The following is a 26,271-nucleotide window of genomic DNA, read 5'->3' as shown; positions in this document are numbered from 1 at the left end:
AGCGGGGTTGTTAACACATGATTCTAATGTGTGTGTTTTGCATATGAAGAGAGATCATCCACTCTTTTCAAGGAATGCAGGACAAGGTCTGGTATGTAAGATTAGAATTGGGCCCCTGTTTCTTCCATTCATTTCTGTAGACAGTCAAAATATGTTGGTCCCTGTCTTAGTTTGCTTTCGTATGGCTGTGATAAACACCATGACCAAAAGCAACCTGGGAAGGAAAAGGTTTATTTGGCCTCATGATTTCATGTCACTGTTCATCACTGTGGGGACTGAGAACAGGAAGCTGAAGGCGAGCTGAAGCAGAGGCCGGGGAGGAATGCTACTTCGGATTGCTTCCCATGGCATGGTGAGTTTGCTTTCTTACACAACGACTCAGACCACCTGTGCTATGGAGGCATTGCCCATAGTGGGCGGCTTCCACACATAGCAACCACTAATTAAGAAAATGTCCAGTGGACTAGCCTATTGGCCAGTCTTATAGAAACCTTTTCTCAATGATATCCCCTCTTTCCAGATGACCCAAGCTTATGTTAAGTTGATAAAAACTAACCAGCAAAGACACCAAGGCCAATGGAAAGACGGTCTATAATGAACGAGTATGTAAATATCTACAGTGTTACGATGTCGCCATTTACTCCCAAGGAACATGACAACCAAGAGAGAAGACTTGAGGTGTTGCTGTTCTGCCTTTAAAGGGCTCAGGGATGGAACACCGTGGCAAACCACCCAAGCACACGTTCTCTGATGGCCGAAAGACAGGCATACTGAACACTCAGCACAACTGTAGCAAACACAGGGGGCAAAGAGATGGGTGTCATAACAGTTCTACTCTTGTGGTGTGAGCTCTCCACACTTCATACAATCCTAATGATTCCCTTTCTGACTTGCATGATCAAGGCAGTGAAGGGTTCTGGGTAGGCACTGTCCCCAGTAGCATGACCCTCCCCCTCTTTTCTTGTTTATGGATGCCACGGGCATAATTATGTAGGCTGCCCACAGTTCACCCCTCAAGGTCTAGAGGACAGCAATGACCCCTGCAGAAAGCTATAGGGAAATTGTGTTGCAAGACTGTATGATCACAGTCTACAAAATGTAACTGTCTCTGAAGGGCCAGGGAGATGAGGCACCACACTGAGTCACAAAGATAATTCAGGATGATCCTCTGCTGGTTTTAAAGAAGCTAGTAGGAGGCTACCTTTCTTGGTTGGTCTGTGTTGTACTTAAAAAGAGAAATGAGAGACAGAAAAGAGGGTCTGAGGATCCTGGAATGAAGATTCATGGAATAGCAAGATGAAAAAAAAAAGGTCAGTGTTTGTGATGGTTTGTATATGCTAGGCCTAGGGAGGCACTATGAAGAGGTGTGGTGCTGTTGGAGTACGTGTGCCCTTGTTGAAGTAGGTGTGTCACTGTGGGTGTGGGCTTTAAGACCCTCATCTTAGCTGCTTGGAAGCCAGTATTCCGCTAGCAGCCTTCAGATGAAGATGTAGAACTGTCACTTCCTGCTACACCATGCCTGCCTGGATGCTGCCACATTCCTGCCTAAATGAAAATGGACTGAACCTCTGAACCTGTAAGCCAGCCCCAATTAAATGTCCTTATAAGAGTTGCTTTGATCATGGTTTCTGTTCACAGGTAAAATCTTAACTAAGACAGTGTTGGTGAGGAGATCATCTTCATCGTTAGGTGATCAGGCTACTGGCCTAACCTGTACTAGCCAAACCTAAAGAAACTACTGGATTATAAGATGTAAACCTATTTATTGATGTTGGCAAGATGGCTCAGTGGGTAAAAATGCTTGTCACCAAGCCTGGTGACCTGAGTTCAATCCCCAGGACCCATCTGATGGTCTCAGGAGAGAACTGAGTACCACAAGTTGTCCTGTGACATCCATATTTGAAGTGAGGCACACATGTAAATAAATACATAATCATTAATTAATTATTAATTAATTAATCAAAACATTGAAAAATTTAGGTTTATTCATCTGTAACATATATGCAATAAACTTTTCTAGTGACCTCCAAACTTGTCTTCTTAAGTGAAAATAAAGCCCACCTATCAGCAAGACTTTAAATTTGTAAATAAGAATTTTTAAAAAAATAAGTTATTTTTTATTTTATTTTATTTTATTTATATGAGTTCCCTGTAGCTGTCTTCAGACACACCAGAAGAGGGCATCAGATCCCATTACAGATGGTGGTGAGCCATCATGTGTTTGCTGGGAATTTGAACTCAGGACCTCTGAAAAAGCAGTCAGATTGCTGAGCAATTTCTCCAGCCCAATAAAGTTTTTTTTTTTTTTTTTTAATGAACAGATTCAGAGCAAAAGAATTAGGTAGTCCTGAGACGCTTTTCATCTGTGGCTGAAACACTTTCTGAGGAAATGTGCTTCCAGGGTGACCTAGACACTAACTCTCAGAAGTTTCTCTCTAATCTGGAAAATGTTTGTTAGAAAACCAGCAAGAAATGTTTGCTGCCAGGCTAAGGGTGCAGCAAACCAAGCAGAGAGATTGCTTGATGCCCCCGAAGCCCCAGGGACCGACATACAGCACCATATAAGTGGAGCTTAGGGAGGAAAAATGCAACTCAGGCTTCTGCTACCCAGTTTGCCCTCTCCTGACAGGTACAGGTGTCTAACTCCTGCTCTTCCCTGCCTTTTTTTCCCTGCCTGCTGGACCCACCTCCGCAGAGGCCCCACCTCTTGCACCTCCGCAACGCTCGCTCATAGTCTCTTCAGTTGTTTCTTGGCTCTACTAGCTGTTCTGACGGATGGTCTTCAAGATCTTGGAGCTTTAAAACATATGTGACAAATGCCCCCAGCCTGCCAGGAGGCAGGAGGATGCCCCCCATAGCCTTGTTCTGCAACAATTATTCCGTTTATCTGCGGGAAGCATTTGCTTTATTTATTTTGCCTCCCAACATTCCCACCTTCCAAGAGAAGATGTGAGCAAACGACCCGCTGTTCCCCCACAAGAAAGTAATTTCTTCACCTTAGGTGGGCCATCTGCTTCTCCTAACAAGGCAGCTTTGGGCCTGAATTGAATACATCTTGTCCTGGGCATTTTGCCAGTTGCAGGCTCCAGGAAATGGAGCAACTAAAAGTGGTTTCCTTGTGATGCCAGGCCTTCTTTTCTGAAATTCGACTCATGGAGTCAACCCCAAGCAAACTGTGTACGCATGCCCATAGGAGTTACAGTGTCAGGAGTCCCAGAGCAAAAATCTAAGCTCTGCGTTCTGTCCTTAAGATGTAAGCCCATAGAGCATCTATACAGATCCACCGGTGGCACAGGAAGATGGAGATGGAGAGCTTGATTAGAGCCCAAAAGAAAACTCCTGAATTAGAGGAGCCCTAGGTACAGATCATGCTCACTGGTGAGGGTTTTAGCCTCCCTGCTCTCACATCATTAGCAACAGGGCTGCTTCTGACACCCAGCCATACTGACAGCACCAGCCACCAGAAACAAAAGCCTGTTCTTAAGCTTGCTAGCTAATGGAAAGTTGTCATGCATAAGATCACACCAGTAATTCCAAAAATCCAGTAGTGAGTTAGAAAACATTAATATGATTTCATGAACATTTTGCTTCCTAAGATTGCAGTCTAAGCAAACTCATGCTTCAAAGTTTAGTTTGGTTAAAAGTCTAAATAAATTATTTAAAACTTGAATTGGTTGATTGACTAATAGAAACCTGGTGCATTTGTTTATAAAATGTGTGCATCCATGAAGGTCGCCAATTACACTACACCTCACTTTCAGATCAGGCAGTGTGGGACTAGGGGTTGGGGGTGTGCTTTATTTGATGGGGTGTGAGAATCCTGAAACCCATCTTGGGCTGGTCAATTTGGGGAAATAGGGATTTCACCCAATTTACAAATGAAATTTGTACTTACCAGTTGCTTCTGAGGATGGGTCTACCAAACTCAGTGAGAGATCCTCAGTAGGATTACCCAACCTAGGCCAGGTCCATTAACAGCCTGTTATGAGCCAAGGAGATGCTCACGGCCCCACTGCCTCTTAAGCCATATCAGTTAATGGCTGCCGGGGAAGGGAGAGCTCTTTTCTTCAGTGGCGTAATCATAGAAAACATCTATGCTCCTACAATCAAACCATCACACATAGGCCTGTAAACCAGAGTTTCTCAACCTGTGGATCGTGACCCCCATGAGGGGTGTTAAATGACCTTTTCATGGAGAGGCATATCAGATATCTTACACATCAGATGTTCACATTACAATTCATAGCAGCAGAAAAATTATAGTTATGACGTAGCAGCGAGAATAATTTTATGATGGGGGTCAGCACAACATGAGTTATTGTACTAAAGGGTCCCAGCATTAGGAAGGTTGAGAACCACTGCTATAAGCAATCCTAGGGAAATTTACTCTTGGTTGTCAGGTTTTTAGAAACTTTGCACAAACAGTGATAAGCCAGACAGCCCTTCATTCCACAAATATTTACAGAGCCCCTAAATAGCTATCTTTGAAAAGGATTTTCCAAGTGTCCCTTGGAGTTCAGTCTTCTGAGATATTCAGTTTAAAAACAAAATGAAGGAGAACTTTTAGGCCTAGTGGTTCAATTCATTGGTAAAATACAGCTTTAACATGTACAAAACAGTAGGTTCAACCCTCAGTAACACACATACACACACACACACACACACACACACACACACACACGCATGCTTTGTACTCAACTCGATCTGAAAAAAGATCTTGGAGTTTCACATTGAACTAGTATTTTAAACATAATATGGATTGAAATTTGAGCAAGCTTTCTTCATTTTTACAATGGACTTGTCTGATTCTTTCCCCCTCAATGGTGGAGGTAATTCAATGTTTTCTTTTTCCTTTTCTCTTTCTCTTTCCCTTTCCCTGTCCATCCTTCCTTTTTTCTCTTTCCCTTCCTTACTTCCTTTCTTTCTTTTATTCTTTCTCTCTTCTTTGTCTTCTTCTTCTTCTCCTCTTCCTCCTCCTCTTCCTCCTCCTCCTCCTCTGCCTCCTCCTCCTTCTTCTTTTTCGATTCCTCATTCTTGAAGCTGATGAGAAATTCTGGAAGCTTACTTGTTCTGAAGCAATAGTGTTGGTTCAGTGTTCCATATGAGAGGAACCAATTGGTCCATTAAAATTTTGTGCTTTAGGGGTTGGGGATTTAGCTCAGTGGCAGAGTTCTTGACTAGCAAGCACAAGGCCCTGGGTTCAGTTCCCAGCTCCAAAAAAAATTGTGCTTTTGGGAACCCCAATGGAAGAGTTAGAGAAAGAACTAAAGGAGCTAAAGGGGTTTGCAACCCATAGGAAGAACAACAATATCAACCCAACAGATCCCCCCTCCAGGTCCTGGGGACTAAACCACCAACCAGAGTACACATGGAGGGACCCATGGCTCCAGCCATATAGGTAGCAGAGGATGGCATTGTCTTGCATCAATGGGAGGAGAAGCCCTTAGTCCGATGAAGGCTTGATTCCCCAGTATAGGGGAATGCCAGGGTGCTGAGGTGGGAGTGGGTGGGTGGGAGGGAGAGCATCCTCATAGAAGCATGGGGAGGAGGGATGGGAGAGGGACGAAATGGGATATTTGAAATGTAAATAAAAATCCAATAAAAATAAATATAAAAAACCAACCTTGTGCTTGGATTTGGTTTGGGTTTTATGGTTCTGGGGATTGGATCCAGCCATCTGCTGCTGATCTACAACCCTCAGCTCACAGGCTCTAGTTTTAATCATGTCTACACAGTGACACTGTTACAAGTTGGTACTAACAGAATCCAGTGCCCTGCCATGAGGGCATTTTGGCTGCTGCAGAGCCCTGTGCAGAAGCCGTGGCCCTGAGCACATAGAAGCCCAACGTGACAGCTTATTGGACAAACACAATCATCTACTGTTCCCCAAATATGGCTGCTCTGCCATGGTGGCTAGGTATAACTGGGTTTCAAACCACAGCCACACAGCATACCTAGAACAAGCTGTCCCCCACAAACCTCAAGGTCCTAGCATCAAGCCTGCCTCCCTCTTTCTCCTTGGAGCATCTCAAGTCTCCAAGTCTGTTTCCAGTCTGCTAAAAGTTACAGCTGTCTCGGAGCTCAAGTGGGAAGGAAACAGTCTTTACCCCGTTTCCACTGGGAGCTCCTGGGCCCTCAGTTAGGCTACTTTGGTACATCCAGATGATACCAGGAAAAACAATATAAAGAGACAGTATTCTTTACCCAGACATGTGTGTCTCTAGTCACCTATAATGGTATAATTGATAGTCTTAAAATATCTTATTTCTTTCAATTTGAGAATTAGCTAAGTCCAGTATAGGATCCAGAGCACAGAACTAATCAAGTTTTGTAGAAACAAAGAAGAGAGAGGAAGGAAGGAAAAAGAACAAAAGGTAGGAATTTTACCATATTGGAATATCTGGGTGTTTGTCCTCCTCTTCCCCAGCACATATGAAGAAGCTAATGTACAATGAGATAGAGGAATATTCCCCTTTATAATTTTGTATATTAAAAGATGCGGTATATTTTACAAGCTCCTATCTAATGCGTCAGCAAGAGTCAGGAACTCTCTCCTGAACTTATTCCAAACTAAGTCATCCACACTTTCTAGGCTTCGTGGAAAACTAGCTCTCTCATGAGAGTGAGGCAGGTTATCAATGGAGAAGTCACTCAGAAACTTTGAGATCAGGGGAAAAAATGACCTGTGCTGGCTCAAATGACGTTAGGTTTTTTGTTTTTTTTTTTGTTTTTTTGTTTTGTTTGTTTTTTTTTTTTTTTTGTCATGTAAAAGCTCTGATTTCCACAGAGATGGGAATTCATGGAACCAAGTGTGCACGTTCACTGACACCTGGCCTTCTTTTCTGATTTTTCATATTAAAATAACTTAAACCATAAGCCACACACACAAAATTAATGAAGACACAAAATAAACCACTCTGTGTTCGCTGGGCTTTCTGATTTTAGGACGTTTATACTTTAACCCTACTAGGCCACATCACATCACAGTGAGACCATAGAATGAACAGAGCACAAATTTTTGTTAAACTGTCCCTCCATCCCCTAAAAAGGAGCCCTTCCTAGGACTGCTGAAGGTGAAAACAATCCTGCCATTCAGTAGAAGGTGTTATAGAAAGGTGTTGCTGTTGTTGTTGCTGCTGCTGTTGTTGTTGTTGTTGTTGTTGTCTAATCCAGCAATGGTGCTGTACACATTCAGGACTTGGTGGCAAGAGAATCAGAACTTCAAGGCTGTTCCCAGCTACTGTGAGAATTCTAGCCCACCCTGGGCTACATGAAACCCTGTCTTAAGAGCCCTATGTCCCTTAACCAAAGAATGGACACAGAAAATGTGATTCATTTACACAATGGAGTGCTATTCGGCTATTAAGAACAAGGACATTTCGAATTTTGCAGGCAAATGGATGGAGCTAGAAAATATCCTGAGTGAGGTAACTCAGATCCAAAAGGACATGCATGACAGGAGCCTACCATGACTGTCCGTTGTTGTAAAATATAAAAGTAAAAAGTAACATTGTCTTTTACCTCGCTAGGTCCTGCACCCCGGTGCCCAAGATATCTGCTAGATATCTTGGTGGAAACACATCCCAGCTGCACACTTTCCTACACTCAAACCCTCACATAAAAGAACACACAACACAATAATCTTTGACCCAATTGGTATGATATAATTGCCCACTTAAACATACAAAGCCCGGTACCATCCATCCCTTAGGAACATTGATAACCTGTAAATACACAGAGCAGAATCTTAACATCACCTGCCATGGCTTCTCCCCTCTCTCCGTCTGTCTCCTGTCTTTCCTCTAGTCCTAGTCTCCTCCTCTTCCTTCAAACTTCTCTCCCGCCCATCCTTCCTTCTCCTCCAATGACAGGCCTCCTTCTATCCTGTACCTGCCCCTCACCTCTACTTTACAAGTTCAATGGGGAGGTGGTTCTGGTAAAGTCACCTGAGTTCTGAATCCTTGACTAGGCAGCTGTCCTTGGGGCAGTGGAATTAGCATCAAAATACAGTAACTTCAGGGCAAACCACAACAACTGTCCTCTGAGACATGTCCTCATGAGCAGTCTCTACAGACATAACTACTCACTGCCAAGGATTGAACTGAGGTGGGGGACCTCTATGGAAGAGTTAGAGGAAGGACTGAAGGAGCTGAAGGGGAGGGTGAGCCCATAGGAAGAACAACAGTATCAACTTATCCTAGCTAGACCTCTGGTAGTCAGGAGCTCCCAGAGACTAAGTCACCAACCAAAGAGCATATAGGGTCTGGTTCAAGGCTCCTGGCACATATGTAGCAGAGAGCTACCTGTCTGGCTTCAATGAGAGAGGATTCCTAATCCTAGTCCTATAGAGACTTGATGCCCCAGGGAAGGGAGATCGGGGAGGAAGGCACCTTCTCAGAGGAGGGGGGAGGAGGGAAGAACAATGCAAAGGGAGGACTGAAAGAGGGACAACATTTGAAATGTAAACAAATAAAATAATTAATAATAAATATATAAAATAAGTTTAAAAAGATAAAGAAGTAAATGTATGTAACAAAAAAGAAAAAACAAAACAGTAAAAGGGGGTGTATTTTTTCTTTTTCCTTTTTTTTTTTTGCAGACGTGTTAGCATGTTTTGGATTTTTAGGGCGCATATTTGACTCTCTGATGCGTACCCACAGCCTTTCTGAGCAGCAAGTTACGTTTTAATTGGATTGTACTGAATGTTATATATTCCCAGCATTAGCCGTGAACCACCGAGAAAAGGGGATTTCCTTGTCCCTTCATATCCCCATATGTGACTACAGACATAGTGTTAGTCCTTTGAATTTATTATTTCAACGTGCAAATATTTGTATTTGGATTTTAATGTAGTATTTACTTATTTCAGAACCTGGGTAAAGAACATATATACATACTTGTTAATATGTTTTACTAGGGAGAGAGCAATTTTGCAGCTAACTTAATACGCATCAATTTCCGTTTGCGATGTGAAAGAAATGATCTTGGCAGACCAGCAGTCTGATCACATTTCAAAGAACATTAAATGGAAATAGGACTGAATTGCCCTCTAGTGAAAACTCTCTTGTTCCATAAAATAGTTATGGTAACTTTGCTTATCCTTTTAGTTTAAAAGACCATACTTGATTCTAGTCAGATCTATTCAATGACCTGTTTATTTTTTTTCCTTAATTGCTACACTCTAAAAGTCATATAAAGTGAACAATTTCAACCCACTCAACAAATAAATGTGAAAGCGCATTGTCCAGCTTATTTAAAAACCTGTTTTTAAATAGGAAGACCACACATAGATACACATTGTGTCGTCTCAGTTGGCCATTCATGCCGGCAACAAATACCTCAAATAAATTAGTGCAAAGATGAGAACTTTACTTTGACTCATACATTCAGTCTATGGTTGTGAGGAACCTGTGCCTTTCCTAACATCATGGCAGGAGTGTGTGTGTGGTGAAGGCCTGCTCCAGGCATGACAGCCAGGAAGCACAGGAAAGGAAGGGTTGTAAAATTCCCTCCAGGGGTTTGGAGCTAACGACCTAGCTTTGGGTCTTGCTTCTTCCCGGTTCACCCTTCCCCAGGGACATCCTGCTGAGTACCAATCTGTTAACACCCAGACCTTTGGAGGACATTTTAGACTTATGTTATGGTAAAGATTCTTATTTTCATTTTGCTTAACTTAGATTTTATAAGTACACTGAATCTATGGGCCAATTCAGGAAGAACAAAAATCTTTACTGGAACATGTTCGGTATTGGGTCAACTTGTATAATGTTCTGACTTTGCTTCCTGACCCTCTTAGGTGTCTCAGGCAGGCCTCTTCACTGTGAACTGTGGCAATTCTTTTTCCTCCTAACTCTGGTCTACCTCGTTGGGTTGGGGTTCTTAACGCCAGGACATTGGGAAGCAACAGTGTGTCCCTGGCTAGCTTCTGACTCTCATAGGAACACACCTCTAGTATGGGATTTAAAACTGTCATTAGTTATTGTTTTCCAATACAGGCCTTTATCTAGGTCAGGCTGCTGCTTTCTAGTGCTAATTTAGGAAGAATTCAATAAGGGATACAGTTTACATCTCATCAAATAACTTTGTAGCAGGCCTAGACTCTACCAGCTTTTCTCAGTTCCTGCTGGAGCAAAGGTTCCTGAGTGTCCTCCTGCCTTCTAATGGAGCGTCACATATTTCTCACCCCATGTGACAGGAATGAAATAATTCTGCGGTGGCGTCAGAGGTGAGCCTTGAGGCCTGGCTGCAAACCATGGCTCTCAATGCCTTCACAGGCTGTCCGAGTGCAGGCGTCCTGGAGGCTTTGCTTCCTTTTCAGGCAAAGGAAATTCACACGGACCAAATCCCCAGGGGCAGGAAAGAGCCCCTGGGGATGGTGGTGCATGGGATAAAGGGAACAAAGAGGTTAAGGTGGGTGGAAGAGCCCATACCCCTGCCATCCCCACCACCACCATCACACACACACACACACACACACACACACACACACACACACACACACACACACACACACACGGCAGGGGGCTGCCTTAGAATTAGTAGGGAAAGGGGTACATCAAGTGTCCTGTGATTTCTGGCTATGACAGTCTCTGAGGAATCCTTTATTGCCACCCTGAAGGACCCAGCCAGGGCATGCAGTCCGAGTGGCACTATTAGAAAACTCATAAGAGAAAACTATAGCGGGCCCTTTGGGCTCTCAGGGGAAGGGGAGATAGGGACTCTTACTCTTCAATCCCACTAACTATAGGTCGCCTGGCCTCTCCTAGAATCAGTCTGATCCAGCTGCTCACAACAGGTTGCGTACTCTACATTAGTTCATTATCTCCCTAGAGCTAGACCTCCTTGCAATTATATGAAGCTATGCTGCTTCCTGCTCAACCTCTCCAACCTGTTCTAGCTGCCTTCCTTTGGGTACTGATGCTGCTTACCATTCTAGGGAGATGGGTCCCATGAGTATAAAGCTATACTAAAGCTAAAAGGGGGCATAAAAGAAGTGGCTCCGTGCTTAAGAGCACTTGTTGCTCTTGCACGTTCAGCTCTTATCCCCCACATTGTGGCTCACGACTAACCGTTACTCCAGGCTAGGGAATCTACTTCATCCTGACCTCTGGGGGCTCTGCATACAAGGGATGCACAAACATATGTGCAGGCAAAACACCCATACACATACAAAACAAAAGGACTACACCTTTAAAATCTTTAAATTAAAAGAATTTAAAGATACTGAGCTGAGCATTGTGGTGCAAGCCTTGAGGCAGAGGCAGATGGATCTCTGTGAGCTGGAGGCCAGCCTGGTCTACATAGCAAGCTACAGGACAGCCACTACATAGAGAAATCCTGCCTCAAAAAACAAAAACAAGACAAACAAAAAAAAAACAATCAAAAAACCTCCAAATTTATATATATATATATATATATATGTCAGAAACTCGTATAAAGTGGGAATAAAAGGGACTGTAAAAATCATTCTTTAATTGCACATGCTGCAAGAAAGAAAACTAAGACTTTACAGTGGTATTTAATAAGAGGACCTCGAGGCCAGCAATGTGACCAGCACCAGGATTTCCTTTAGTGACAATATAACAGCATTCCTGTCAGCAAATAAATACCAAGTGCCTGGCACTACAATTTTACTCCTCGAATTACAGTCATTTAGAACGCGCTGACATTCTGGCAATTTTCCATGTCTGACTTGTAGAAAATGCAATTGAATTGATCTAAGAAATCATTTCAAGCCAAGTAGTCAGAGAAAATTGCCTGAGGAGGCTCTAGTGAGAAAGAGAAAGAGATGGCTCTGGGATTCACAGAAGGCATGAGTGGTTCATTCATACTCAAATTATGAACTATAGATCTGTAAAGAATAGTGTCCTTTTGAATATTTATTTGTGTGTGTGTTTGTGTGTATATGTGTGTGTGTGTGCCCGCACACACAAGAGAGAGACAGATAGACACAGAGACACAGAGAGAGACAGAGACAGACAGAGATAGAGAAAGAGAGGGAGAGACAGAGGGAGAGACAGAGAGAGACAGAGACAGAGAGACAGAGACAGACAGAGACAGACAGAAACAGAGAGACAGAGGAGACAGAGAGACAGAGACAAACAGAGACAGACAGAAACAGAGAGACAGAGGAGACAGAGAGTCAGAGACAGACAGAGACACAGGGAGAGACACAGAGAGAGACAAAGAGAGACAGAGACAGAGATAGAGAGAGACAGAGACAGACAGAGAGAGAGACAGAGAGACAGAGACAAAGAGACAGAGAGAGAATATTTTGCCAGTATGTATATCTGTGCATCGTGTGCATGCCTGCTGCCCCGAGGTCAGAATAGGGTATCTGATTTTCTGAGACTGGTGTTACTGTCAGTTGTGAGCTGCTATGTGGGTGCTGGAAATTGAACTCAGGTTCTCTACAAGAGTACCCAGTGCTCTTAGCCACTGAGTCCATATTATTTTTATATTCTTCATCACTCACTATGGTGGTTTAAATAGGTAAGGCCTCCGTAGACTCATGTAAACATTCGAATGCTTGACCAATAGGGAGTGAGACTATTAGGAGGCATATCCTTGTTGGAGTAGGTATGGCCTTGTTAGAGGAAGTATGTCACTGTGCGGACAGGCTTTGAGGTCTCATATGTTCAAGCTATGCCCAATGTGGGCATCTGCAAGACAAGATGTAGAACTCTTGGCTCCTCCAGCACCATGTCTGCCTGCAAGCTGCCATGCTTCCCACCATGATGGTGAAGACCTAAACCTCTGTAAGCCAGCCCCAAATGTAACTAACTCAGATACTCAGTCTTCATGTTTCTCTTTACTGAGGCAAACTGTTTAAGAGTGTACCTTTGCCTTTAATTCCAGCTTGAGCTTCAACACTTGAAAATGTATGATCTTGGCTAAGTTGCCTAATCCCTTTGAAATCAGTTCCCCCATCTGTAAACTCCTCCATGAAAGTAATTTGCTCCTATAAAATACAATAGGGTTAGAGCATTACACATCCTTAGTAATGACAGTCAGCAATATTAGAACCAGCGTCGATAGCGTTATTACTGAATGGTCAACCGATCAGATGCATGTAGCTGGAAACAACCTTGAAAGATTAAGACAGCAAGTTGGGGCCTGTCACAGAACAATGAACCATCCCACCTTGGTTAGTCAAGCGACTAGGATTTTCTGAAAGAGCACGTGTTTCACACTGGGATTTAGAACATGACTCTCTGCACTGAGTCTGTTACCCTGGGAGACTAAAAAGGTTGCTGCTATGGTTCCTTTTTGGCCTCTTTTTGGAGTGTGTCTCCTTACTCCCATTATCGTTCATCTGCTAGTTCCACAGAGCCCTAGAACGAGCTACTTCCCTTTGGCACACTTCTCTCTTAATGCCCATGTCTGAAAGCATTCCTATTTTCAACAGTGCTAGTGACCTGTAGGTATAAATTCTGTGAGAATGCCCAGAGGACACCTTGGTCTCTCTTTCCAGGAAGAAGGGGGGTCATGCTTGCTATTGCAATGGACTCTTCTCCTGTCCCCACTATAGCCACAGGAAGCACTTCTCCCTATATTGCACCCCTGAAGAAGTTGCACCCCAGTACAATTTTGTCTCTTGAAAGCATTTTCCTCCTGAAGCTGTAACAACATCAGCATCTCCTCTTGCCCCACCAGCAACTCAGTGGTTCTGCTTTCCCCTCTAAGCCTCACTGGAGACCCCTGGGGTGTCTGTTTTCATTAAATTTTACTTCAGTGACAGGAAGCTGAGTTTGAGAAATAGAGGCCACATTGTTAACCTAGTTGCAAAAACCACTCTAGGCACAAATTTCCCCAGGTTCTGCAGAAATCTTGAGAGAAGATTTTAAATAGTTTTAAGCAAAAAAAAGAGAAAACTCTGACAGTAAAAACAATTAAGCGAATGCATTTTAATGCATGTTTCTTTTTAACTGAAGAGATTATGAGGCATTTAAAAGGTATGCTGTCTGAGCTGCTTACAATTGCAACAAATGTGTTGTGCATTAGCTTTAAGTCTATGTGATCATTCTGAGACCACGTTTGTCATGAATACTTATGATATAGGACAAATCTTGCCTTCTTGCTGGGAGAATCCAGAGGCTGCTTCTCCAGGGACTCCCAACCTCAGAGATTCCAGAGGGACTGGAGCCCCTGAAGGAAGTTGAAAAAAGAGGTCAATTGTAGAACAGAGGAGCAGTTCTGAGTCAGGGCATATGCATGAGCCCCTGGGTGGGAGAGAGAAGGAGGGAGAGAGAGAGAGAGAGAGAGAGAGAGAGAGAGAGAGAGAGAGAGAGAGCTGATGGATGCCCCCATTTTTTTTTACCACAAGCCTAAGATTTATGATGTCTGAAATTATATCTCAAATAATTACGAGACCTCATCTGGTGGCAAGGATTTTATGGTTGTTGTTTTTAAGAAACACAAATTAGGGGCTGGAGAGATGGCTCAGTGGTTAAGAGCAATGACTGCTCTTCCAGAGGTCCTGAGTTCGATTCCCAGCAACCACATGGTGGCTCACAACCATCTGTAATGAGATCTGATGCCCTCTTCTGTTGTGTCTGAAGACAGCTACAGTGTACTTACATATAATAAATAAATCTTTAAAAAAAAAAGAAACACAAATTAGACCACTTTTCAAATGTAATGCAAGTTCTTTGGACATGATTGTTGACGTTCTCCATGAAATATTCTTTTACTTTAAAATCGGCTACTACTAATTTGTGAGCCTTTATTTGTAGCAAATCTTATTGGATTTAGACATGATAATATGTGTAAACAAAACTGTAGGATAATACATTCATCATTATTCAAATATAGAATATAAAAACAGAACTGAATAATACATTTGTCATTATTCGAATATAGAATATAAAAACAGAACTGGATATATTTTCTAGAAATCTGACAGTATATTTGAATGACTTTGCTTAAAACATTGGCTTTTTGTCACTTAAAATTTTCACTTTGGACCCGCGGATCCCGGCCCGCAGCAGCTCTCTGCTCCCAAACCCCGTGGGAGAGAGACCTCACCGCCTGATCAGGTGGGCACTCCTGAGGCTGCAGAGCGGAGGAGACCACCAACACTGCCCACCCCTGCCCACATCCCTGGCCCAAGAGGCAACTGTATAAGGCCTCTGGGTTCCCGTAGGGGAGGGCCCGGGAGCAGCAGGACCCCTGCGCCTGAGACACCGCCGGAACCTGAAGGAAACAGAACGGATAAACAGTTCTCTGCACCCAAATCCCGTGGGAGGGAGAGCTAAACCTTCAGAGAGGCAGACACGCCTGGGAAACCAGAAGAGACTGCACTCTGTGCACATCCGGACGCCAGAGGAAAACACCAAACGTCATCTGGAACCCTGGTAGACCCGGAGGCTCCCGGAAAGAGCGGCGCAGATCTTCCCGGTTGCTGCCGCCTCGGAGAGGACTTAGGCAGTACCCCACAAGCAAACTTGAGCCTTGGAACCACAGGTAGGACCAACTTTTCCCCTGCAAGAAACCTGCCTGGTGAACTCAAGACACAGGCCCACAGGAACAGCTGAAGACCTGTAGAGAGGAAAAACTACACGCCCGAAAGCAGAACACTCTGTCCCCATAACTGGCTGAAAGAAAACAGGAAAACAGGTCTACAGCACTCCTGACACACAGGCTTATAGGACAGTCTAGCCACAGTCAGAAATAGCAGAACAAAGTAACACTAGAGATAATCTGATGGCGAGAGGCAAGCGCAGGAACCCAAGCAACAGAGACCAAGACTACATGGCATCATCGGAGCCCAATTCTCCCACCAAAGCAAACACGGAATATCCAAACACACCAGAAAAGCAAGATCTTGTTTCAAAATCATATTTGATCATGATGCTGGAGGACTTCAAGAAAGACATAAAGAACTCGCTTAGAGAACAAGTAGAAGCCTACAGAGAGGAATCGCAAAAATCCCTGAAAGAATTCCAGGAAAACACAATCAAACAGTTGAAGGAATTAAAAATGGAAATAGAAGCAATCAAGAAAGAACACGTGGAAACAACCCTGGACATAGAAAATCAAAAGAAAAGACAAGGAGCTGTAGATACAAGCTTCACCAACAGAATACAAGAGATGGAAGAGAGAATCTCGGGAGCAGAAGATTCCATAGAAATCATTGACTCAACTGTCAAAGATGATGTAAAGCAGAAAAAGCTACTGGTCCAAAACATACAGGAAATCCAGGACTCAATGAGAAGATCAAACCTAAGGATAATAGGTATAGAAGAGAGTGAAGACTCCCAGCTCAAAGGACCAGTAAATATCTTCAACAAAATCATAGAAGAAAACTTCCCTTACCTAAAAAGAGAGATACCCATAGGCATACAAGAAGCCTACAGAACTCCAAATAGATTGGACCAGAAAAGAAACACCTCCCGTCACATAATAGTCAAAACACCAAACACACAAAATAAAGAAAGAATATTAAAAGCAGTAAGGGAAAAAGGTCAAGTAACATATAAAGGCAGACCTATCAGAATCACACCAGACTTTTCGCCAGAAACTATGAAGGCCAGGGGATCCTGGACAGATGTCATACAGACCCTAAGAGAACACAAATGCCAGCCCAGGTTACTGTATCCTGCAAAACTCTCAATTGACATAGATGGAGAAACCAAGATATTCCATGACAGAACCAAATTTACACAATATCTTTCTACAAATCCAGCACTACAAAGGATAATAAAGGGTAAAGCCCAACATAAGGAGGCAAGCTATAACCTAGAAGAAGCAAGAAACTAATCATCTTGGCAACAAAACAAAGAGAAGAAAAGCACACAAACATAACCTCACATCCAAATATGAATATAACAGGAAGCAAAATCACTATTCCTTAATATCTCTCAACATCAATGGCCTCAACTCCCCAATAAAAAGACATAGATTAACAAACTGGATACGCAATGAGGACCCTGCATTCTGCTGCCACAGGAAACACACCTCAGAGACAAAGACAGACACTACCTCAGAGTGAAAGGCTGGAAAACAACTTTCCAAGCAAATGGTCAGAAGAAGCAAGCTGGAGTAGCCATTCTAATATCAAATAAAATCAATTTTCAATTAAAAGTCATCAAAAAAGATAAGGAAGGACACTTCATATTCATCAAAGGAAAAATCCACCAAGATGAACTCTCAATCCTCATCTTCGGTTGGTTTATACACACATGTGCAATTTCTAGGCTTGAAAGTAAAATGATGCTATCTGGTGCTGGATAGAGGAGCCTTATTTTTTATTATGGCAGCTTGCTAATTTTGTAACATGGTGATTTGGTTGAACACAATAAAGTACAGTAGTAACTGATCACCCCTTCTTCCTGGATGAGTGAGGAGATGATTAAATGTTGATGTCAGCATCCTTGAGCATATTCAGATGAGCTTCTGCTTCTGTTGAAAAGGATGCTGTGTTTGATTGTGGTCCGAAGCTTTGAAGCACTACTTTGCATCTCCTTCCTTGGAGGTCTCACTGTTTAAACATAACAGATTTGATAGCTTGTTGGTAAGGTGAGGTCCAGCTTGTCTCCACTAGGTCATCTTCATGTGAATCCGGTGGTTATACGGTTTTGTTCTAGGGATATTTCATTTTTTTAATAACGGTTTTAGCTGACATTCATGGAGAGAATGAATCCTTAGAACTGTGCCACTAGTGAAAGGAAATCCTGTCTAGAGTATGTTTCTTTACAAAGCTGTGTCACACCATCATTTGGGCCCTCTGCTGGAAAAGTAGAATCAAGTCTCAAATAATGCCTTTTAAATTGTATCCTCTAGTATTATAGATGTAGGACAGTACTGTATCATACCTCTGTGGATGTAAAGTAGCTTGTACCTGCTTTATGATACGTAGTAGTGACCGTGCTTTATCAGAGCTGTTTTTAATGATGTTGCTCAGAATGTTTTCTTTCCAGATGATGATTGAGAAGCTAATTTAAAAAAAAAATGGTGCCAGGTACCACAAGAGTAACAGAACTGTGCTGTTTTCTCGGGTTTTGTTTTTTTACTTTTTTTTTTTTTTAATGGAGTGTGCTGGATGTCTCTACAGTTTTGTTCAGATGACTGCAGAACCTGGAAAAGCTGTTGCTGCTGTTGGTGCATAACACACTGCTATTATTGGTCTTTTTATATAAATATGAATATATATATACAGATATATAATTTGAATTTTTTGAAACTTTAGCTGTGCTGTCAACTTTGGAAAAAAGTATCCCCGTTTACTGTGTTGAGTTGGCACTGTACAGAAATTAACAGCCATAAAAAAAATTTTTCACTTTGGGAGGCCCAAAACAATTGGTCAGTCCCTAAGGCAACATAAATTAAGGTTCAATAAAAGGTCTGAATAACAATTCATTAGAAAAGAAAATAAAAGGCCTCTATATAAGACAACAAATATTGGTTTCAAATTTGAGTCTCTTCGGTTTTATTTTTGTTTTGTTTTGTTTTTTGGGTTTTGTTTGTTTGTTTGTTTGTTTGTTTGTTTGTTTTGAGACAGGGTCTCACTGTGTAATCCAAGCTGGCCTCAAACCTGATATCCCTCTCCCTTGTTTTCCCCCGGAGGTAGGATTGGAGAGTTGTACTACCATGCCAGGTTTGTGCCCCAAAATAAAATTCACAAGTGCAGATTCTTCAGTTGCGTATCTTGGTTTATAATTCAGTTGCTTCTCAAAATGGACAACTTTGTGTAACAGACAACGAGGTCAAAGCAAGCCTTTCAATATTTGTTTAATATTTTCCCCTGGCCTAGTAGAAAGCCCAGCTAGTAATAAATAAATGTTTGACAAATCTAATAAGGAACTAGAAAGACTGGGTCCAAATTTGTGTCCTTGGGAAACACTTACACAAGTGATTCAGATGTGATCCAGAGACTATGAGACCATTACCAAGAACTGCGCATACATTTGAAGCCAGCATGCAGGAAGCAGTGCCTAGAAGGTTGTACACTTGGGTATGGCTGGATATGAGAGTATAATATAGAAGACACTTGAACACAAAGAACACGGAATGAGCAATACAATAAGGGCCATGAAAGAGAAAGGAAAGGGTCTGACTGGTGGGAATACCCTTAGTGCCACACTTCCGAACTATGTCTACACAGCCATCACGGCAGATAGCACGTCAGATGCCATGAAAGCATTTTCCCAGTGTCCTCATATTTTCTACACACTTCGACCAAACTAGCAGAGGCTGGGTGTGGTGGTGCACTTCCTTAATCCCAACACTTGGGAGGCAGAGGTGGTTGGATCTCTGTGAGTTCCAGGCCAGTCTGATTTACTTACAGAATGGCTAGGACTATGTTGAGAGACCTGACGAAACTAACAGAGAGAGGGGGGGAGAGAGAGAGGGAGGAGAGAGAGAGAGAGAGAGAGAGAGAGAGAGAGAGAGAGAGAGAGAGAGAGAAGAGAGAGAGATTGATTTATTTTAGTTTACAATTCCAGGTTACAGTCCATCGTTGTGGGGAAGCCAATGCAGGAAGCTGTAATAGATAGTCCCACCACATCCACAGTCAAGAGCAAAGACAAATGAACATATACACATTTGATTGTGTGCTCTCTGTTTGATTTCTCTGCTCTTATACAGTTTAGGACCCTCTGTCTAGGGGATGGTGCCTCCCACAGTGGGCTGCATCTTCCCATATCAGTTCATTTAATTTATGCAACTTGCCAATGATATGCCCACAGCCTAACCCAATGTAGACAAACTCTTATTGATATTTTATTCCAAGACAATTGTACATTGCGGAAAGTTGGCAAAGCTAAGCATCACAGAAGATAAATGGTGGTCTACCAGAATCTTGTTTTTCTTGACCTATGTCTTAACCAGGATGGGCATGTATAGCTTCCCCAGAACTACTGTTGAGAGCCTCCCATGAACCCTCATTTTTATAAAAGTACTCTTCCATTGACCTCACCTACAGTTTTATTCATAATACTTCTTTTTTTTTTCTTTTTTCTTTTTTTCGGAGCTAGGGACCGAACCCAGGGCCTTGCCCTTGCTAGGCAAGCGCTCTACCACTAAGCTAAATCCCCAACCCCTCATAATACTTCTTTGAATGTCCCTTTGTTACTTCTCTTCCCAGTTGTCTACCTATCCCTTGGAGGCTGATGGTCCCAAAGACTCTGGTGCAGCACTATTCTTTGCCCTATAATCTGTTTTGAGAGGCACCTTAGCATAAGTGTGAAAAGCAAAGACACTAGAATTCCATGAATCCTATCTTTTCCTGGCCTTGGGCCTTGGGCAAGTTATTTAACATCTCTGATATTCTCTCAAGCATTGAGAAGTGCTATAATAGAAGCCGTTTCAGAGGGTCATAACAAGGGAAAATATATTCTCACATATAATATGCATACCATAATACACAGTAAGCTTTAGGGGGCACAGCCATGTTTCCACTGTCGCTTAGTTGAAAAACTCTACAAGTCATATAATTGGCATTACTTGGCATTTAGTTGATTAGTTAGCAAACAAGAATTCTCTAGCCAGATTTTTTTTCCTGAGCTCCAGGTCTCCACAACCAGTTGCCAATTAAACATTCCCAAGTGCTCCTTAAACTCAACATTTACCAAGTAACTAATTTCTGTCTTCCTACTCCGACGCTAGCCAAAACTTTTATATTTGTTTTCCTGTTTGAATAAAAGCTCTCCCTTTCGGGTTCTTTTTCCAGATGAATGACAGCACAGACCATCAAGGCCCAAGCCTTTGAGAATTTAATGCTCTCTTCTTTCAGCTCGGGCTGATTCAGTTTTCCCTTCACTGCTAATTCAGTGTTACCTTCTTCCTGTTTCCACTTAGAGGTTACTGTTACAGTTCTGCTCCTCCAGCCCATCTCAATGATGTTTCCTCTTACCCTATAATTCTTTCACACTGAAATGGCAAGTCATTTTCTAGTCTTTCTTTCTTTCTTTCTTTCTTTCTTTCTTTCTTTCTTTCTTTCTTTCTTTCATTAACTTTCAGGATAAAGTCCTGGATTTATACTATGAGGTGATACTTAGCTTTAACTGTTAACATGACACAATCTTCCAGAATGAAGGTCTCAATTAGGGATGTTCTACATTGGGTTGGTCTGTGGGCGTGTGTGTAAGGAGACATGATTTACCATGGGAGGCGCCACTCCTAGGCAAAGGGACTTGAACTGTTAAGAGTGGAGAAATCAAGTTGAACACAGGGGAGCAATCAGGGGAGCATGTGTACATCATTACTTCCTGCACATGGTTGGGGGCGCGATGTGACTAGCATTTGAAGTTCCTGCTGCCTTGAGCCTTGACTATTTTTTTTATTTAAAATACAACCTGAACTGGTGTACTAAAACAAACCCTTCTCCTCTGAGTTGATTTTCGTCAGGGTATTTTATCCGAGCAAAAGAAATAGAAACTAGAGCATAGGGGTTGGGGATTTAGCTCAGCGGTAGAGCGCTTGCATAGCGAGCGCAAGGCCCTGGGTTCGGTCCCCAGCTCCGAAAAAAAAAAGAGAAAAGAAAAAAAAAGAAAAGAAACTAGAGCATAATCTTTGTTATTTAAGGTACTTCCAACCTTCTTCCTATCTAATCTCATTTCCCAGATCTCTGGCTTCTTCAGCTACACAAAGCTACTAGTCGTCCACAAAGTTGTTACTCTATCCCTCACCACTGTGCTTTTCTTAATATAATGGAATGGATGTCTTCCCTCTGTTCTCTTCGTAAGTAACTCACACTTCGTTATAAAGCTCCAAGTTCCTATGACGTTGCCCCTGAGTTTAAAGGCCTAGCGGACAGTGGAGGTGGTGGTATACGCCTGCAATCTCAGCACTCACGAGGCTAAGGCAGGGCTATCTCTGCAAATTAGAGGCCATGATAATCTTCATAGAAAGTTCTAGACCATCCAGGACTAAACAGTGAGATCATGTCTCAACAAACAAATTGACTAAAAGATAGTTAAATAGAGGTTGGGCTTTCTAGAATTTTACTATTTGTTCAAAATACAGGGAACTCCTGTTGTCCCTTTTTTGAGACCCAAAATAATTTTTATTTATCTCTGCTTTCATCAAATGGATAAGATGTAAAGGACAAAATATGAATTTGAAAATATCTTTTATCAAAATGTCCTAAATTATATAAGTGCTGAGGGACACTATGAAAGGACAAGAGATGCTCTGTTTTTGTCCTAAGTAACATATCTTCTGCCTCATCTCTCTCCTTCTCTCCTTCTCCCCCACCTCAAACTTCTCTCCAGGTAAAAGTCACTGTTAGCATTTCTTCTAGGCTCTGCCCAACAGTTGCCCAGCAACAGCCAGGTATATGCCTGACTCACTGTAAAAGAACTGTCTGGCCCTCTCCCTTTCTCTGACTGCCACCCACCTCACCCCACCCCACCCCACTGCTCCTAGTTCTCTCTCACCTTTACTCTCCTCTTGTTCATGACTGGCCTCTCTCTCTCTCTCTCTCTCTCTCTCTCTCTCTCTCTCTCTCTCTCTTTCTCTCTCTCTCTCTCTTTCCCCCCTCTCTCTCCTCTCTCTGTTCTTCTCTGCCCCCCTTCTCATGCCCCAAAATAAAATTTATTTTATACTAAACTATGGCTGGTACCTCATTGTGTTGGATGCCTCAGCATGGGCCCACTAAGTCACCCCATCCCATCTCATCATACCACATTTTAAAAAATATATCAGTCACTCTGTGTTTTTTTTCTTTTTTTTTTGTTTTTTTGTTTTGTTTTGTTTGTTTGTTTTTTGTTTTTGTTTTTGTTTTTTTTTAATTCCCAAGGCTTCAAGTTTTATTGCTAGAGACTCTGGATCATGAGTGTTCTTGTATAGACTAGCTATTTCTCTCTGTGACTAAACTGTTCAGTTCATTCTGCTTTGGAAGAGCCCAAGAGAGGCAGCTCCTGTCTCCTTCCACTCCCCTTCTCCCCTCCTTTCTGGCTGGGAGCAGAGACTGTCAATCCCAGGCAGAGAGACAAGGCAGACAAAGCTTCACTTGTAAAGAACCTCCTTCCAGCACCTCCTCTCCTCTCCTTTGCCCAGACTAACCCAGTGAGCTGGAGCATTTAAGAAGATTCTCCTGCCAATAACACTGAAAAGAAAGAAAAAGGTATGTATTTTTTTCTATGTAAACATTTTATATCATTTATTGTCTTCTAAGTTGTTGCCATAGGTGAGCAGAAATATATGTGCACGCTGAAGAGAGGGGAAAGACATAAAGATTGAGGAGTCCTTTAAGGCTCTAAAGGAATGGTGTGTGCACTTTGAAAGGGATGGACAGAGCAAAGACCCTGATGAAAAGAGGATAGCAAATGTGGCTCCTTGACTGGGAATACCATTGGCCACATTTTCCAGAGGAGGCTGCTTGGTTGGTGTCATTCATTTAATGTGCAGATTTACTCTGCATCCAGTGCTCCCGTCCCACACCCCCAGCCCTCAGAATTATGTGTGAGTGATAAAACACACAATCACTCGATCGGTCCTCTGCACAAAGCTAATTGTAATGTCGAAGAAAGCCAATGGTTTTGCCTTTAGAAGCTATGATTCCTGAAAAGAAACTGGTAGCAATGCACGACACAAAGAGGGAATTCATACTTGGTGTTCTGACCATGGAACACAGCACAGAGTCTGTGCTTGCTAGAATGGAGAGAAGTCTCTCCCTTCAGGACTTAAAATTCCTTTTAAGATTCCTTGACTCGGTTACTTGCACAGTCTATGAAAAGCTCTCCCAGCGGTTGCTCCTTTTCTCCTTTGATGAGTTAGTGTTTGTGGTCAGAACGAAATTAGAACGACACAAGGTTATCAGCATTACCTCATCGCACGCTGCACTAAGTTGAAAGCAGACCTCCAGCGACTATGTCGGCTGCTTCCTCGAGGGTAAAGGTATCCTGAGGGCTCAGGATGCCATGTGTGTTATCTGTTTTCTATGCCATTTCTGTTCCTTGACATATGCTGCCTTGAGATAGTCATTTCAGAACTTGGCTGCCCTAGCAAAACCCCCTCTAAGACAGTTGATAAGAGAAGTAAAAGATGGAAACAATAACCGATTGTGTTTCAGTGCCCAAGCGAGCATAGCAAGGGTAACAATTTTAATATCACCCAACTCCCAGTTTGAAATCTCCAGTGTCAAACATGAAGGGCTGGAGTTGTCCGTTGATTTTTGCTGGCTTGCTTCTCTCCCGTTAGCTGCTGACAGACATCTGAGAATGGACTGCTCTCTCAGCCTAATTCATCAACGCTGTGTTATTCCACTGCCCTGAACACTGGTTCCCAGAACTGGCATCAGTTACAGCCACGGCTGCTGCACCACAAGGGTCTGAATAGTTAAGCTGCATCACCTTGTTAGTTTTGGCCGTCACATAGTTTAGTTTTTCTTTTTAAGTCTCCATTTAACTCCAGCCATTCAAAAGCCTGCCAAAAACTCTCACAGAACTAAACTTTGCAATTCCCTTCCAAACGACAGAGCAGCAACTCAGTGATGCTAATGTGAAAATGCCTTCTTTGTAATTTTGCATCTTCTGCAGAGATGGTTTTTTTCCTGACAGTTTGTGTTGTGCCTATGTAAATGTTGAAGAACACCAATATTGGGATATAAACAGTATCATATCAGGAGCAATATTAAGATCATCTGATTGAAGCTTTTAGAAAACCAGTGCATAAACAGTCTCAAAGGTTCTCATGCTCCTTCAGACCTACAGTTTTTCCTTGGGATTTCTTGCAACTCAGATTCTCCAGGAGGAATTTTAAGGGTATGCACATGACTGAAAATAGAAAAAAAAAGTAGAGAAACTTTCTTCAAAATGATCAGTTGTCTCACTCTGGTTTGCATTTGAAAAATATACAGTTTTGAATGATCTCCAAGGATTTGGTAGGTGTTTCTTGGTGGGGAGAAAACTGACAAATATACCCAGGGGACAACCTGTCCAGACACTGCCCATTTGTTATCTGAGCCTAAGGAAAGGAAGAGAAGGCTTCACTTACAACATATAATTTATTAAGTGTTAAAAAAAAAGTCAGGAAGGAAAAAGTCCACCCTAAGTGCTTGCCAGCTCTGGAAATTTCCATCGCTGAACACTGAGCCTTGGGCAAAAACACAGGTCTGTGCTGTGGCACAGACGTGACGGGCATGGTATGACAACATATCTGCCTTTCCAGAGATTTATTTGTTCATTCTTTCAGTGAATATTTTCGGGCTTTTTCTTTGAGTCAAGCACTGAATCGGGTGCCTGAGTGATGTTTCTAAAAACTTTTTAAGCTTCAGGCCTTACCTTCATGATGTTGGCATATCCTCTTCCAAGCCTCGGATCAATGCAGTCCTCCTCCTTGCCTCTCCTCAGTCTATGTTCTCTCATGGCCAAGTGTACAAGTGGCTATCACTGCCATAAAAAACCTCATGATTAGGCTCATATGTCTACTTCCAACCTTGACGTTTAAAGAGTATATTCAACTCCTCAACTACTTGACATTTTCACTTCGATATCTAGTGACCATCCACATTTAATTATCATCATATTATTCTTGAAGTTGTATGAAATTGGTGCCTTCCAATTTAAAAAAAGATTGTGTGTGCATGTGTATGTGTATGTATGTGTGCATGTGTACATGTGTGTATAAGCATGTGTGTATGTGTGTGCATACACACTCTACATGTGTATGTTACCACAAGTGTGATTCCCTAGAGTTACAGGAAGTTTGTGAGTTGCTTGACATGGGTGCTGAGAGCTGAACTTCTGAGTCTTCTGTAAGAGCTGTAAGATACAAAAATGCGCTTACATACTTGGAACTCTCTCCAGCACCTTTGCACTCTTTTAAGAAAAGATTTATTTTATGTGCATGAGTACAATGGGTTTACTTGAAGGAGCATGTTTCAGTTAATAGCAAATTTAATACCAGTTTTCCTCAGCTTCCCACTCACGTGTCCTCCAAACCCAGATTCACCATCTTACAACCCTGTCCTTTCCCCATTTCCTTCCTGGCTTATAATTCCTTTCTGCTGATTTATCTTCTACACAATCCACAAATGTTCAAGTTTCAAGCCTTTGCCCCTGGCTCAGCTTCCTCTCATTCACACCATTCTGTATGCACCACCAAACTGAACAGTAGTGCTCAAAGTCTACGTGCCGGAATGTCAACTGCTCTCTTCCCTATACTGAGATGCTAGGTGGTATTTATTCGGTTTTTCCTGTATTTTCAATGCAAAATAAGTAGCTTTTAGTCATTTTTAAAACTGTTTTTTTTACAGGAGTGTGTGTGTGTGTGCGTGTGTTTAATAATTTATGTGTATCACATTGTGTATGAACCTGCAAAGGTCAA

General features: G+C 42.4%; 2 protein-coding genes across 1 annotated transcript in view; one reads left to right on the top strand and one right to left on the bottom strand.

Annotated features, from left to right (window-relative positions):
* Erich1 (glutamate-rich 1) overlaps nucleotides 1–26,271 on the bottom strand; it is a gene marked incomplete at its 5' end in the record, with an annotated part of 52,793,804 nt that overhangs the window by 44,564,255 nt on the left and 8,203,278 nt on the right.
* Scrg1 (stimulator of chondrogenesis 1) overlaps nucleotides 23,029–26,271 on the top strand; it is a 28,241-nt gene continuing 24,998 nt past the window's right edge. Inside the window, exon 1 of the mRNA NM_033499.1 lies at nucleotides 23,029–23,068. The gene's annotated coding sequence lies outside the window, so the exon portion shown is untranslated. The remainder of the gene's footprint in view (nucleotides 23,069–26,271) is intronic.

The sequence above is a fragment of the Rattus norvegicus genome, chromosome 16 (assembly GCF_021556685.1).
Source record: "Rattus norvegicus strain SHRSP/BbbUtx chromosome 16, alternate assembly SHRSP_T2T, whole genome shotgun sequence".
NCBI lineage: Eukaryota > Metazoa > Chordata > Mammalia > Rodentia > Muridae > Rattus > Rattus norvegicus.
Note: the sequence above shows the minus strand (reverse complement) of the source record. Positions and strands in the feature narration are given on the sequence as shown.